Here is a 17,025-nt window from a genome sequence, read left to right on the forward strand (position 1 = left end):
TTTTGCCCTTAGGACCCTATTTATCAAGCAATTTTTTCATAAAATGATGCAGAAACTGTCGTTTCAGCATAATTTGTTGAATTGTTGTACTAATAGCACAATGCAGGAGATTGCAATTAGCACTGCAGAGACAGGGGTTACCGAAAGTGCTGTCCTTGAGAGTTTCCCCTGGTACATAACAGGGATTTTCATATAAAAAATATATATATATATATATATCGTCCGCGATACGAAACCTTAATAATCGCGTCAGTTCCGCAACTATTAATACATAGACCCCTTAGTGCTCTGAAATGTCCGTATTGGGCGAAAGCACTTGACAAAACATAACTATCTCCTGGCTGGTGGGTGGAGACATGCAGAGATGAAGTAAATCACCTAATTAGAACAATCATTGAGCAGCCATGGGTGTGAGGACCCACCTAGCACCATCTCACACATTGCTACACCAAGTTGCATCCATTTCTCCAGGAAATATAGAGACATATGAAGAACAGGTATGAAATATATACAGATATGATTGATTTTGGTCTGACAATAAAAGCTCTGCATCTGCATACACTTGTTCTGTTCATTTTAGCTGTATCTGTATATCCTGCTTGTTACTAAACACCAGGAAAGCTTATTATTAAAATAGACATCTGGAGCCAAAGCAGGTTAATGATATGTAAATTGGTGAGATTGGACCTCTCAGAATAGTGCAAGGAAAATGCTTGCACACATGAAATGGAGATAGATTTTTAGGGATGTAAACCAGGATTGCATAAAAATCTGATTTTTGTTTTTTAAAAAAATCAAAAACAGATTTGATTTAAAAAGGATTTTTTGAAATAAACGTTTAAAAATGTTAAGTTTACGTAAAAAATTTTTTAAAGAAAAAATCCTATTTAAATCAAATAAATTCGATTTTATGCAACCCTGCCTCAAACATCTCTATTTTACGTGATCTAGATATATTTAAAATAATAAAATACAAACAGTTGAGAACCACCTTATTTCATACTAAGGGCTATGTAGGTTTTCCTGGGAAAGCTTCAGATATTTGCTTCAAACTGAAGGCATTTATCATTTACCCTGGACTTTAACTTATGTAACTGAGATTGTAAACATTTCAACAGGTTGGGTACGGGATGCTGGTTCCCTGGATCCCGGCGGTCAGAATCCAGACGCCAGCATCCCGACAGGGCTAGGATACCGACACTTGTCGGTCAGTATACTGTATTCTGACCGGATCTCATTTCAACAAGTCATATTAAAGACAAATTACATTTGTAATTTCTTAAAAATGGCTGCTATAGTTATCTTTGCATTAAAATAAATAAAGATGCTCAAAAATGTTCAATGGCCACAAACATCACAGCACAATTGTCCCTGATTGGAATTGGCAGTACAAAACTTGCTTCTTGCAGTTTGTGTTTGTTGCTCCTATTAAAAGTAAGGTTTTCAAATGTTTAGATTTGTAAACATTGTTTAAGTAAAATAATAATACCCCAAATTTTTTTTTTTGTAACGTTCATTTTTTATTACTTGAATATGTATTAATTTAACCTTTAATGTGTATAAGCAGGCCCATCCATGTGCAGACCAGCTTGACTTTCTCTAATCAATCAAAAATGTGAGAATTTCAGCCAATTTTCCTATTTTTGTACCAAATTGGATCAAGAAATGCTTATGCTTATGTAGACGATTTCAGCTTCTCTAGTAATCATCAGAATGTTGTAATTCTGCACATCAAAATCTGACAGGCGCAAAGGAAACCATTTAAAAATCAAGACTAATGTATTCATAGCAGGTATGTATTCCTTAAATCATACTCCTGAGGTTTTTCATTGCTAGCACTACTAAGCCCTACTGATGAGTAAGTGCACCACCTATCTGTTCATCACTAAACAGTGACACCTGTTAAAATAGCATGTGAAGACTTGTGGTATTTTACAAATAAACACAGCACAGTCTGTAAAAATAGCATCTTTGACATCTGCCTTTTGCAGTTATTTAAAATGTTACACCTAGATTGTTTTGTTTGTGAAGGAGTATTTATATGTCTGACACTTGTATGACATACACATCATCATCTGTGGTGCGTAAGGGAAAATGTGGTTGTCTCAAGTAAAAAAGAATATTGTTTTGAATAACCGCACTGGCCACTTAGAGCTCAATGATCTGCCAGAGGAGTAATCCCCCCAAAAAAGACATGATTGCATAACACTACAGACAAACTTGCACCAGCTCAGAGCTTCCAGTCTTTAAAAGCAAAGGATGACATCTAATGGGTCAACTTTATTGTAGTGTCAAATGTAAGTGCAAAAAAAGGAAAACAAATTTCTAGGCACACTAATTGCATTCTAATAATAACATAAAAAAACACCACACACACACACACACACAAATATACAGCCACGTGATAAATAGTCTACGTACACTATTTAAGGAGATGGGTACGGGATACTGGAGGTCAAAACTCCGATGCCAGCATTCCGACAGGGTTAGGATACCTACACCTGCCGGTCGGTATCCTAACCCTCCCCCTCTTCCTCCCTCCCAGGTGCCTGAACCTAACCTTTCCCCCTAGTGCCTAAATCTAACCTCCTCCTCCCCACACCCTAAACTTAACCATACCCTGTTAGTGCCTAACCCTCCCCTTAGTGCCAAACCCTAACCCTCCCCCCAACCCCGCTACTTACCTTCAGCATTCCGATGCCGGAATTCTGACAAGTGTCGGCATTCCGGCGCAGGCATTCTGAGCTCCGCGTTCAGGATATTGACTACATCCTCTATTAAAGACCTAACTGAGACTACAGTGAGCAATAGGAGAAAAGCAGAAATTTTTATTCTATTTAAAGGGGTGTTCCTGTTTTCGGAGGTCGGCCATCCATGTGAGGTACAGATGTGTCCACATACATCTTACCTCCGTGTGTTACAAGTAGCGTTAAACATAATGCGTGAGACTCTGTGGCACAGAGCGTCTTTACGTGAGCCTTTTTACCTTTGTATGCATCTTATTCACATCGGTGCAATTAGGACGCACAAAAAGCTTCTGCTGATTAAAATGATATGCGGCATGCCTATATTCTGTGTGCAACTGCTTGTGTATCTGCATACGAATGCTACGTTACAGTGTCAGAGGCTGGGATATATGCAGTATGTAGGATGTAGTCAGCATCCTGTCGGTCAGAGTACCTGCACCCAGGGGTGCCGAGAGGGGGGGGGGAGCGGGTACAGATTACCCGGGCCCGGGCTTCCTGAGGGGCCCAGTGGGGGCCCGGGTCCGGCGCCACTCCCCCCCCTCACAGCAGCCCAGCACACAGCGTGTGCTGAGCCGCAGTTGGAGACTGCTCGTGGCTGCTGAGCAGCAGCCGCAGCAGTCTCCTATGCCTGTGCGGGGGAGTGATCACACTGATCGCGCCCCCCCTGGCTTTGCGCCGGGCTGAGGGGGCTCAGAGAGCTCCCTCTGCCCAGCGCACAGCGCCGCCTTGCGGCGCTGCAAATCTTTTCTTTTTTGCTCGCCAAGGGGGCGTGGCCACGCCTCCCACGATTAGGCCACGCCCCGTTACCGGGGCCCGCCACGGCTCTTGGCGGGCCTGCCTGCACCGGAATCCCAGTGGTAATTATTAGGGTTAGGTCTAGGCACTAGGGGGAGGGGGTTAGGGTTAGGCTGTGGAAAGGTGGGTTAGGGGGGGGGTTAGGATACTTACCTAATGCTGTCGGGATGCCACTGTTAGTAATTTGACTGCCAGGATGCCGTAACCAACCCATAGATATAACATAATATAAGAAAATACGACTACTGTGCTTATTTATAAAGGCATCGGTCTTATTATCATCAGCTGTTTGAAGTGTCATTTTCTGGGGAGGGTTGTCACTGCACAAAATGTCACAAATAAACCTACAGCAAATATACTTAATAGCACCCAGTGCCTATGGGAGACTGCCAGTTGCTCCTTCCACTCACAGACACTCGCCTTATTAATTAGGCACATGCTGGCAGATGGGTCATAAAACATTGAAGTCTCTATTCTATACTACAAAACCGGTTGTCACCTGCTGCTTGCATAGCTGAACAGCTTTTGATAATGTTCGCCATCAGCGCACAGCAGGGGGCTGGAGATGCCCAAAACAGAAGCATTTGCTGGGGTTGGCACTTTAAGACGTCCTTGGATGTGTAAAACCACTTCCAAGCAGAACATTGCTTTCTTGCTTCAATTATAATAACCTGAAAGCAAGCCAAAAACTACATTATTAATAAAGACTGTCAAAAGAACTATATGTATTTGGTTTAAAATAAATGACATTTATTGAGGATAGCTAAAAAAAATAAAAAAAAATTAGAAGCATGATTTTATTTAACTTTTGCAAATTCATAACATAAAGAACATTAAACCAACACAAATTGTAAATGTGCACTCCATATAGTGCCGTATACTAAAGGTGGTTTATTTTGACAACATTCATAATGTCAACATTGTTGTAATGTCGACATTGACCACATAGCCATTCATCAGGTCAACACTGATGAAATGTCGATATGATTAGAATGCTGACAAAAGGTTCCTGGTGGCCCAAGGTTGACTTAGTACAGTACAACAGGTCTGGCGTTGACATCATGATGACTTCCAGCGGATTCTGCAGCACTTCCAGGTTGAGTATCCCTAACCTTTCTCCTAGTGCCCAACTTTAATCTCCTCTCCCGTAGCCTAACCCTAGTGTCCAACCCCAACCTTCCCTCCAATAGCCTAACCCTTCCTCTAGTGCCTAACCGTTACCCTTCCCTCCCCCTAGTGCTAACCGTTACCCTTCCCTCCGTAGCCTAACCCTAACTTCCCTTCCATAGCCTAAAGCTGGGTACACACTGACAGATATTTTGGTCGATTGATCGGCCAATATATCTGGTGCCTGTCGGCCTGTGTGTACCAGCGATATGTCTATGCACAGCCGATGGCAGATATATCTGCCGACCACCCGTACATATGCAGCAGAGGCCGCGGCGAGCGAGATGGGACAAGCCCCCTGGCCAGTGGGACCCCTGGTCAGAAGCGAATGATGGTCATGTATGAATGACCATCATCTGCTGATATATCTGTGCAGTGTGTACCCACCTTAACCCTCAGTTCTGAACCCTCCCCTCACTTAGCCTAATCTTCTCCCTAGGGCCTAACCCTAACTTCCCTCCCATAGCCTAACCCTAACCTCGCCTCCCATAGCCTTGCCCTCCAGTCCCTGTAGAATGTCGACATTGTGAACATGTCAACATGTTCGATGTCAACATCATAAGTGTCTACATTGTAATTTGATGCTATTATGATTGCACTCACACAAAAAAAATTTGACCAAAGGATGGTAACAATAAAATCCATAGCTCAAATGCATTGAGAGAAAAGAATCAGAGGGCATAAGACTGCCATGTTACACACATTTATTAGTTGACTAGTGTATTACAAATACAAAATTATTTTAAAATTGCTTTAAGGCACACATCCACTAAAAGACCTCAAAACGACTGCACGATTACGACATTGTAATTGTGCAGTCGTTTGTCTGTGATGTGCCTTCACGTTATCGTCAGGTTGTACAACATATTTGTACGATGACAGAGGTCAAAATTAAAACGTTATCGTTCAATTTAATCGTCTAGTGGATGTGTGCCTTTACACTTTAAACCTCAGCTAAGTGTACAATTTTTTCTTTATGCATGTCCTGTTTTCCCGCTCTGACCTGCATTACTGGTGCACCTTAGAAATGTACAATACTAATCTCTCTTTGTTATAGCTGGCCTCTACCATATTGATAACTGCCAATGTTAGCAAATTGCTTGTGTCAATTCATGACATACTGTACATGCACCATTATAAATTGTATAACACTCTAAATTTAAGGTACTTGAGACTATAACCACATATACATTTTGATGTTTTGACATTTACCATGCAAACAAGAGCATATAAACTGCAAAGGTGGGTATGCACATTTAGATACAGTCTACAAGACATACTGGTTAGAATGCATTACAGTGAGATATTCAGGTACAAAAAAGCATGGTGTTTATTTCAATGTTTTGGGGAACAGATCCCCTTAGTCAGGACACACCTGAAATAAACACCACATATCTTCACTTGACTTACAGTCTTCGAGTGCCGCCTTTCTCGAATCCTGCATGATTTCTGGGTATGCCTGCCACGTAAGAAGGGCACTGTACCCAGCATCAATGTCATTTACACATAGGAGTGTTTCATTAATATATAGCGTTCCTGCTAGGCTGTTTTAGCGGGGCACGGCATCCTTCCCGATTTCAAAAACTGCACTGTAGCGATCACTACCAGTGAACAGATGCCTGTCGCATGCGCCTGGCATCCACTCATAGAGAAGGGTGAGCTTGGGGGCAGCCCGGCAGGTCTGAAAAGGGGGCGCGTCTTAAGTACACACACCTTTTTCAGGCGCGCCCCTTTATCTCTAGGTCTGGTGCACTGTCTGGCGCTGGACCTAGAGTGAACACTAAATAAATTAAATTATATATATATACACACATATATACAGTCAGGTCCATAAATATTGGGACATTAACAGAATTTTCTGATTTTGGCCTCTATTCACCACCACAATGGTTTTGAAATGAAACAAACGAGTTGTGCTTTAGCTGCAGACTTTCAGATTTAATTTGAGGGTAATTACATCCAAATCGGGTTAACGGTGTAGGTTATTTCATGGACAGCTGTGGGCTATTCCCTCGTTATTTCATTATCAATAAAAGCAGGTAAAAGGTCTGGAGTTGATTCTAGGTGTGACATTTGCATTTGGAATCAGTTGCTGTCAACTCTCAATATGAGATCCAAAGAGCTGTCACTATCAGTGAAGCAAGCCATCATTAGGCTGAAAAACCAAAACAAACCCATCAGAGAGATAGCAAAAACATTAGGTGTGGCCAAATCAACTGTTTGGAACATTCTTAAAAAGAAAGAATGCAACGGAGAGCTCAGCAACACCAAAAGACCCGGAAGACAACGGAAAACAACTGTGGTGGATGACAAAAGCATTATTTCCCTGGTGAAGAAAAACCCCTGCACAACAGTTGGCCAAATCAAGAACACTCTCCAGGAGGTAGATGTATATGTGTCAAAGTCAACAATCAAGAGAAGACTTCACAAGAGTGAATATAGAAGGTTCACCACAAGATGTAAACCATTGGTGAGCCACAAAAACAAGAAGACCAGATTAGAGTTTGCCAAACAACATCTAAAAAAGCCATTACAGTTCTGGAACAACATCCTATGGACAGATGAGACAAAGATCAACTTGTACCAGAGTGATGGGAAGAGAAGAGAAGGAAAGGAGCTGCTCATGATCCAAAACATACCACCTCATCAGTGAAGCATGGTGGTGGTAGTGTCATGGTGTGGGCATGTATGGCTGCCAATGGAACTGGTTCCCATGTATTTATTGATGATGTGACTGCTGACAAAAGCAACAGAATGAATTCTGAAGTGTTTTGGGCAATATTATATGCTCATATTCAGTCAAATGCTTCAGAACTCATTAGACAGCGCTTCACAGTGCAGATGGACAATGACCCGAAGCATACTGCAAAAGCAACCAAAGAGTTTTTTAAGGCTAGAAAGTGGAATGTTATGCAATGGCCAAGTCAATCCCCTGACCTGAATCCGATTGAGCATGCATTTCACTTGATGAAGACAAAACTGAAGGGAAAATGCCCCAAGAACAAGCAGGAACTGAAGACATTTGCAGTAGAGGCCTGGCAGAGCATCACCAGGGATGAAACCCAGGGTCTGGTGATGTCTATGCGTTCCAGACTTCAGGCTGTAAGTGCCTGCAAAGGATTTGCAACAAAGTATTATAAAGTGAAAGTTAGATTTAGGATTGTTTAGTTTGTCCCATTACTTTTGGCCCCTTAAAAAGTGGGAGGCACATATAGAAACCGTTGTAATTCCTACACCGTTCACCTGATTTGGATGTAATTACCCTCAAATTAAATCTGAAAGTCTGCAGTTAAATCACATCTTGTTTGTTTCATTTCAAAATCATTGTGGTGGTGAATAGAGGCCAAAATCTGAAAATCCTGTCAATGTCCCAATATTTATTGACCTGACATATATATATATATATATATATATATATATATATATATATATATATATACACACACACACACATATTATATATATACATATACATACATACACACACTAATGCTGCTCCTCACCTGTATGGGGGGAATCCAATTGTGTTTCGCGTTGCACCCGACTGTCCAGTTCAATTATTCGGCCGCGCACAGCTGCCAGCGCTGATATTTCTACCCACAGACCCCCAAGCTGGAGTGCAGCAATGACCGAAAAAGTGACTTGTTTGAACGCTCAATCGGGACTTTTCGTGGCAGCGACAATGTTCAGGCTAACGCTGCTCCTTACCTCTATGGGGGAATTCAAGTGTGTTACACAGTGGGGGCCACTAAATGACGCTCGGTGGAGCAATTCACGGACAGGTTTATTAGGTGGACAGCACGATACAGTGGACAGCACTGTACAGGGAGGCAATACTATACAAGGGGCAGCACTATACAGAGGACAGGTCTATTAGGTGGATAGCACGATACAGGAGATAATACTGTACAGGGAGGCAATACTATACAAGGGGCAGCACTATACAGAGGACAGGTCTATTAGGTGGATAGCACGATACAGGGGAAAGTACTATACAAGGGGCAGCACTATACATAGGGCTCGTCTATTAGGTGGACAGCACCATACAGTGGGCAGTGCAATTCAATTGTTGTTCCGTTTGGGTGCGCACAGCCACCAGCGTTGACATTTCTACTCGTAGCCCGCCGGGCATATATTACCGAAAAGTGACTCCTTTCAGCGCATAAACTGAACTTTTCAGGGGCAATGTCCCGACATTTTGACGGGCTGCTAATGTTGATCTGCGAAGTATATTTAGGAGACATAATGGGTTTTAACAGTAGGTCAAACTTGTGCTCCATTAAACAATATACAGTAGGGCAATTTATCTTTTCTGTCTTAAGAATGTCTAAGAACAATGGTTGTCTCAGGGCCTCATTCAGAGGCGGTCGTACGATGCAAGCGGTTGCTCAGAAACAGGGCGGCCGCTTGCATCCTGAACGGCCGCCTCCATGTCGGTCGTTAGGCTGTGGGTTAACACCCACAGCTCTAACGACCGCTAAGGGAGATGGTCGCGATGGTCAAGACCATCGCGACCATCGGGGCTTACGACGAGACCCTAGGGTAGGGTCTCGTCAACCTTAAGCCCCAGGGAGCTTCCTGCTCTGTTTGAGCAGGAAGCTCCCCACTGACATCACTGATGATGTCAGTGGGGACGCCCACAAAACGGCAAGCGTTCCGAAAGGAACGCCTCCGTTTGGCCAGGCACGCCCCCTGCCCGCCCAGCAAACGGAGCGAGCTGTCAATCAACAACGACAGCTCGCTCCGTCTGCTTCGAGCCCGCTAACGACGGGTGATCAGTCGTTAGCGGGGGCTCGCGCATGCGCACGACGGAGCCGTCTCCATCGTGCGCATGCCCTGTGGACCAACATCGAGTCGGGCGACCGACTCTGAATAAGGTCCTCTGAAAGTGCTATGTAAGATGACAAATACAGGATCAGAGAGCACAGATCCCATCACCACTAGACTATTTGCATCTTGCAAGATGTGCAATAGTAAAGGATTTACTCCTGATTATGTTTGCATTGGATTAGTTTCATGCCTCATGATGTAGCCAAGAATAGCCACAACTACAACACGACTGTTTATCCTGTGATGAATTAATACTCTGCTAGAGAAGCATGAGCAATGATTATATATGAGAGCAGAATTTGCAGAGCAGCAGCTATAACCATTTGCTATTATAAACACACAGAATTGAATTAAATGTAGTTTTGGTTACAGAATGTTTATTTGTAGGCACAATGATTCCCCTAAATACAGTACATAGACACACACACAGACACACACACACACACACCTTCCTGCAGGATGCACTTGTTGTCTACTCTGTAATAGTGCTGAAAAGTGCCTACTTTAGTGACTGATAATACACACTAAGGCTGATTACACACCCATGCGGTGGTGTAAGTGCTTGCACTTGCTGTCAAAGTATGGTTATGAGAGAATTAGTGGACGACATTCAACTGTCAAAAAAGCATTCACTTTGGCTGAAAGCAAGTAAATGCAGTGTCCAACAAACCGGACCTCAATGCAAACACTCCACAAGTGCAAACACTAGAGGGTAAAGAGTCATTGGAACCAATTGGTTCCATTCCCAAACACAGATATATATTTATACAAAATTGTCACATAACCCATTAAAAGCCAAGTGCCGTGTCACATGGGTGCATTTTATGCCAACACTTTTCCTGTTTCAAAAGGGTTATTGCCTATTGATTGCAGTGCTGCTAAATCGCACAGATCCCAATGTGCGCTTAAAATGCTCTGTGTGCTCAAATATAATGGAATTTCAAGTAGAAATCTTTTATATTGAGCACTTTGGACACAAAAACGTTGCTGAAAGCATTTTGAAAACTATTCAATCTGTTAAAGCTCTCATGTGACATCTTCTATATTTTACTCATTGTACTTAGGGGTCTATGTAGTAATAATCGCGGACCAGCCACGATTATGTACCTAACTCACCAGGGATATTTTAATCACTAATAAAAATATCCCAGCTATGTACTACGGGGAACTCGCAGTGGTTGTGGTAACCGCTGTCCCCGCGAGGTGTATCCCCGGCATTTAGGAGAAGTATTTCACAGAAGTGAAAGACTTCACCGAGGGAAGCTGACACTGCGCATGCGCACAGCGTCAGCTTCCTGAACTGGCTGGGGGCGAGATCGAAAGCCCCGATATGCTTACAGTAGTTTACCTTACACCAGCTTCGCTTTTTGGAGTTTAGTACATAGGGGTCAGATCCTAATCCCCATTGATAATAATGGGGACTGCAATCTGCAGCGGAGATTTCTGTGAAATCTCCTGCATTGTGCTTTTAGTAGATAGGAGCAATACATAAAATTATGCAGAAACTGTAGTTTCTGCATAATTTTATGTATCAAACAGCTGGATACATAGGCCCCTAAATCATTTAAATTTTGTGCAATTAGACACTGTGCTTTAAACCTGGAATGAAAAGTGCCCGTCAAGTTGGGTACACACTAGACGATGTGCTCACGATGCAATATCGTGAACGATTTCCCATGAACTCTCCCTGGCAGCTCCCTGGCACTTCAGGACACACTATGGTGCTTAAAAGTGTCCAATCTGACCAACGATCTATCATGCGTCCTTAACGATTTCCAAGTGTGTCGTGTACGAGATTGGCAGATCTTGCCTGTTGTAGGCAAGATTTGAGGATATGGCAGATGACCTGTGGGTACGAGCATCATCATCGGACATATTTTAAACGATTTGTCGTTCCGATGCGTTGAAATCGGGCGAATTGTGCAATATATTGTCTAGTGTGTAGGCACCTTAAGACAAAACCCAGAGGCACACAAACAATACACCTTGAAAACAATTACTTACAATCAGGAGAAAAACAAATGATCTGGTCAAGAAAGCCTTTGTTCCACAGTAATTTCTTGGGAATGCCAAGCAAGCATTCTGCTATTTACTTTCATAAATTGATCAATTTATATCACTGTTTAAAGAACATTATACATAAACATGTATTCAATATCAGTCATGGCCATAAACTATAGAGATATTTTATTTAGTATTTACAAAGTAACATAATAATACATTTTAATTTGCAAGGGGGGGGGGGTTGCAGTTACTGATCCTCTGCCTCAATCAGAAACAAAGTACACACACACCTCTAAGTGGCATTACCAAAAATTTTGTCAAAGGGGTTTCCCAAATGTTCTGATTCTAATTTCTGCTCGTCCTTAGGGGATACAATATCTTATGGAGATTTACTGAGGGAAAAAACTCCTTCTGTTTCTTGTAAGGTGCCAGCTGGAACAGAGTGCTTGGAGGAGATGCAATTACAAAGACCATTCTCCTATCTAGAAGTATCCAAAGCTTACTTCAAAAGATCTAACCCTCTTCTGTAAAGTCCAATCTTTTAGGAGTAATTCATTAACACACTTTACAGTCTCACAAAACCAAGATCAAACAACATTTTACATTTCTTCATTCATGAGGTGAAACAAAACATACTATAATAACAATTGTGAAAGGCTAAGGGGCCTATGTATCAAAGCTGGGAGAGAGATAAAATTGTGAGCGATAAAGTACTAACCAATCAGCTTCCAATTTACATTTTTCAGGCTGTGTTTATAAAATGATAGTTAGGAGCTGATTGGTTGGTAATTTATTTTGTATACTTTTATAACTCTCCCTGCTTTGATACTTAGGCCCCTTAGTACTTTAAGCCTAGAAATACTGTACTGGAGGCTCATCAAAGTTATGGTAACAAAATTCCTTGAAACCCTAGGGGTAAATTTACTAAGATGGGAGTTCTATTTAAGAAGTGATGTTGCCCATAGCAACCAGATTCTACTTCTCATTTATCTAGCACCTTCTAGAAGATAATACCTGGAATCTGATTGGTTGCTATGGGCAACATCACTTCTTAAATAGAACTCCCATCTTCGTAAATTTAAGCCAGCCCAATGCAATCGGCTCACATTATTACTGGTACAAATCATGCACTATAAAATTAACTGAAGACAGATTTTCCCATTTTCCCTTAGAATGTAAGCTCTTGTGAGCAGCGCCCTCTTCCCTTACGTGCTTCTACTTGCCTTACTTTTACTTTCATTTACAATGGCACCTAAATCTGCTTACTGACACCCTGCTGCTTATTTAGGTGTTATGCAGCAATGTTTATAAATCATGTACTTGTCCTGTATGTCTGTACTGTTAATAACTGTTGTCTTGTTTGCTCATTTGTTTCTGTACTTTGTAAGGCGCTGCGGAACCCTTGTGGCGCCATATAAATAAAGGATAATAATAATAATAATCCCGTTACTCCATTTTTGAATGCAGCATATCCAAATTTTTTGGACATTTTTGCAGGGCAACATTGCAGTTAGTGAAAAAAAACAATACAATGTTACATATACATATATATTATATACACACAAAAAATACAATCAGTATTAGGAATTCCAGTGGACATGCACTCTGGTTCCCCAGTGACCAGTTCCCATAAATGTGACGCCATATACTGCCTAAATATAGAATAGAACAAATAAACTCTGACAGTGTTCTATTAGGGGCTGGAGGCAAGTTGGACAACATTCTGTACATACAGTACAAGCTTCTGATCTGGGTGAAGCTGTCACTGACATTTCCACAACAAGTCATTATCATCATCTGCATTATTAGTAACTGCTAATGGAAGACACTAGGCAGATTATTTTCTCAGCCACGCGTGTCACCCACTGAGTCACCTACTGCAGGAGACTGAGCTCACAGCCCTGCATTCCCTGTACAGCTCAGCTCATCACAACGATCGTAAATCTATTTATATATAGTTACCTACAAGCGGTCATTTCATAGCAGGATTAGCACCGTATTAATCAGCACAGAGAATCTTCATTAAAGGGAATCTAATAATAATAATGTATCATGCTTCTATAAAGATAAATTCATTCGTCACCATCTAAATGCACTGCATAAGTAAATAGAAATTAGACTCCGCACTAATGCTGCAGACAGACCTCACACCAAGAACACTTGAGCTGCAGTTCCACCACTACAGACATCATCCATATAGAAACATGCTATAATACTATAGATTTGACACATGAAGTACCTGTGACTGCAGCCCGATTCGCAATCAGTCGCTAATGACGCCTCTGCGTATATTTCCCAGTGTTACCAGCAATCTAACCGGACAGCGATCAGGAAAACACACATCAGATCAGCTTTGCAGCACAGATGGATAGTTTGTATAGAAATAGGAAAAACCCGGGAAATCCCTCAGCACTGCAGTCCATTCAGTTGTTTTCGTGGCATCAAGATCACCACCCACACTGCATGTCCACGCTTCTACTGGTACTCTGCCGCTAGTGTGCCAGCCAATCTGTGCGGAACACAATACACGCAGACAACTTGTATACACACAGCCTGGCTCTCTCTCTCACTGCTCGTCATGTGCACTTGTTTCTTGGTTTCAAATCACATTCAAAGTTCTCTCCTCCCATTTCTCCACCCACATAGATCTTTCCTGTTCTCCACATTCTCTCCTATGCCTCCCACTGTGCATCTCCTCCCACTGTATTCCACTGTATTCTATTTTCTATTTTCCCCTCCACCTCCACCATTCACACCTCCCACTCATATCACACACATTGTAGTCCCCAGACCGACCACTCAGCGCCCTCCCACCCCTTCTCCGGCCAGTCATTTCAATGATTCTGAATCATTCCTTCTTCCCTGGAGCTCCCACTCTCTGTCTGTCAGACACACACACACATACAGCTGCAGGGCAGCCTGCTACACCCATCTCCCAAATTGTAGCCTCAGGGCCACTGGGGAGACTGGTAAATGTAGAAATACGGAGCGGGATAGAGAGAGAGAAAAAAATAGAGGTCAAAGAGAAACAGACAAATAACTCAGATGGTGTTTGTATAGGGAATTTCATTCATTTCTTTTAAATTCCCTCAATATGCCTCTAAACTGAACTGCTAAATAGGGTCTACCAATTTCTTTCCACTGTGACACTGCATGTAACAGACACGCTTTAGAAAAACCTCTGCTATAATGATACCTTTATTGCAGATCGCCTATAAAGAAATATGTTCGCAGAATAATATTGCGCTAACTGAACTGTGCGTAAATGCATTTTGAAATGTGACCTTATTCTCATTCTAGGATTATAATATACAGATTGAATAAATACTGCAAATTTTGGGGCTGACGGGGGGACGCGCTAATGCAACCACGACTGTCTTTTTCATAGCATGACTGCTTCTTTATGCTAATGAGGCAGCCAATGGGATTCATACAGAGACGACCACCGGCTGCGGCGCTAATCCTCCGTAAACAGGAAAATGAATATTTGTTTTCTAGTTCATATTGCTGCTATGCAAGTGTTTGCTAATGTTTCAGAGTCTGAGGTATTTCTTCTGCACCTGCTTGGGAAAAAATGCAGAACCCAGCCTGTATTCAGATGGAAAATATTATATCACAACAATTCACTAAAAACATTTCTCTGAAATTGGGCCTTTGGTTCCGTCAAAGTAAAATAAAATATATAAAATGATTTCAAAAATAAATAAAAAAAATGGATAAACAATCTGTAATTTAAAATGATTTATTTAATTAACTTGTGGTGTACGTCCTTACTATACTGCAATGGAAGAGCATAAAACCCCTTCCATAGCCGTACCTGGAAGTTATGTAAGAGGGGCAAGGGGTGGACTGCTGTGCGCGCCTGCTGCCGTGCAGGTGTGGCGTGGCACTTACCTCTCACACCCCGTGGCTCTCACCTTCAGGCCGCCTTGGTTTCTCCTACCGACGGTCCTGGGTCTTTCCGGTTCGTCACAGCTGGGGATGGTCTAACTTGTAAGATAGGTCGGACACGCTGAGTCTATGGACCGGACCTTGGTGCCACAGGACGGACTGACGGACAGGTGTGCAGGGACTAGAGGATGGTCATCATTAGCACTTGTGGCCTCAGGCTGGTTTACACCCGCGTGCCAGGCACATGGGTGCAACCTGAACGGAAACGCCCGAAAAGGGGAGAGGGGATGACACACGACAATGATACGACACACAAACACAGAATGCGCTCACCGGGTATACCCCTTGTCTCTTTGCTGGGCGAGTAGTCCTGGTCTCCGCTCCTATAAGAGAGCACGGCTGCCTGGCACCGCGCAAGAACAACACCTGCAGCCTAACACCATACGGTGATGGTGCACTGGATATGTAGTAACCTAGCACAGATACAGTAGTCTCGGCCTAGCGCCACATGGTGGTGGTGCAGTGGGTACACAATAACCTAACACAAGGGTACAGTGGTCTTGGCCTAGCGCCGCACGGTGGTGGTGCAGTGGGTACACAATAACCTAACACAAGGGTACAGTGGTCTCGGCCTAGCGCCGCACGGTGGTGGTGCAGTGAGTACACAATAACCTAACACAAGGGTACAGTGGTCTCGGCCTAGCGCCGCACGGTGGTGGTACAGTGGGTACACAATAACCTAACAAGTGCACAGTGGTCTCGGCCTAGCGCCGCACGGTGGTGGTACAGTGGGTACACAATAACCTAACACAAGGGTACAGTGGTCTCGGTCTAGCGCCGCACGGTGGTGGTACAGTGGGTACACAATAACCTAACACAAGGGTACAGTGGTCTCGGCCTAGCGCCGCACGGTGGTGGTACAGTGGGTACACAATAACCTAACACAAGGGTACAGTGGTCTCGGCCTAGCGCCGCACGGTGGTGGTACAGTGGGTACACAATAACCTAACACAAGGGTACAGTGGTCTCGGCCAGGCTTCATGCTGCAGCACGGCTCCTGTGCCTCCGACGGGTCTCCCGACTCCCAGGGTCGCAACATGTCTCGGTGCAGGGTGTGGGTGTGACCGCTGTCGTCCTCGGCACGCACCTCGTATACTTGGTTGTTGGGAGAAACATGTCGCTGTACGATGTAGGGCAGCACCTCCCATCGCGGGCTTAGCTTGTTCTTCGGGCGCCTCTCACGGACAAATACTCTTTGTCCAACTGGGATGGGCTCCCCCACGGCCCCTCCGGGCTGGGAGTGCCTGGTGGTCCCGATGTTGCGCTCCGCCACCTCCCCTGCAGCCCTCAGCCGTCGCCTTTGCTCCTCTACCCACCCACCATGGGTCCACTCGTCTCCCCCTGGGGTAGAGAGAGGTCAAGGTCCTGCAGTTCCCTCCCTGCTCTACTGAACAGTAGGAAGTAGGGCGACGCGCCCATGGTCCGGTGCACATGGTTGTTGCACACCCACACCAGTTCTTGGACGAATTCTGGCCAAAGGCGTTTCTTTTCGGCTTCCAAGGTTCTCAACATTTGCAACAGGGTCCGATTG

At 43.5% G+C, this 17,025-nt stretch overlaps 1 protein-coding gene across 2 annotated transcripts in view; it reads right to left on the minus strand.

Moving 5' to 3' along the window:
• The window catches only part of RASGEF1B (RasGEF domain family member 1B), a 49,585-nt gene extending 35,405 nt beyond the window's left edge, over positions 1-14,180 (minus strand). Inside the window, exon 1 of one of the 2 annotated variants that reach the window (XM_088452132.1) lies at positions 13,783-14,179. The gene's annotated coding sequence lies outside the window, so the exon portion shown is untranslated. Of the gene's footprint in view, positions 1-13,782 lie in introns of both variants that reach the window. The other variant, XM_088452131.1, reaches the window with a different exon arrangement.
• Between the last annotated feature and the right edge of the window lie 2,845 nt (positions 14,181-17,025).

This window comes from Taudactylus pleione, unplaced genomic scaffold (genome assembly GCF_031769625.1).
Source record: "Taudactylus pleione unplaced genomic scaffold, aTauple2 ptg000033l, whole genome shotgun sequence".
Lineage (NCBI taxonomy): Eukaryota > Metazoa > Chordata > Amphibia > Anura > Myobatrachidae > Taudactylus > Taudactylus pleione.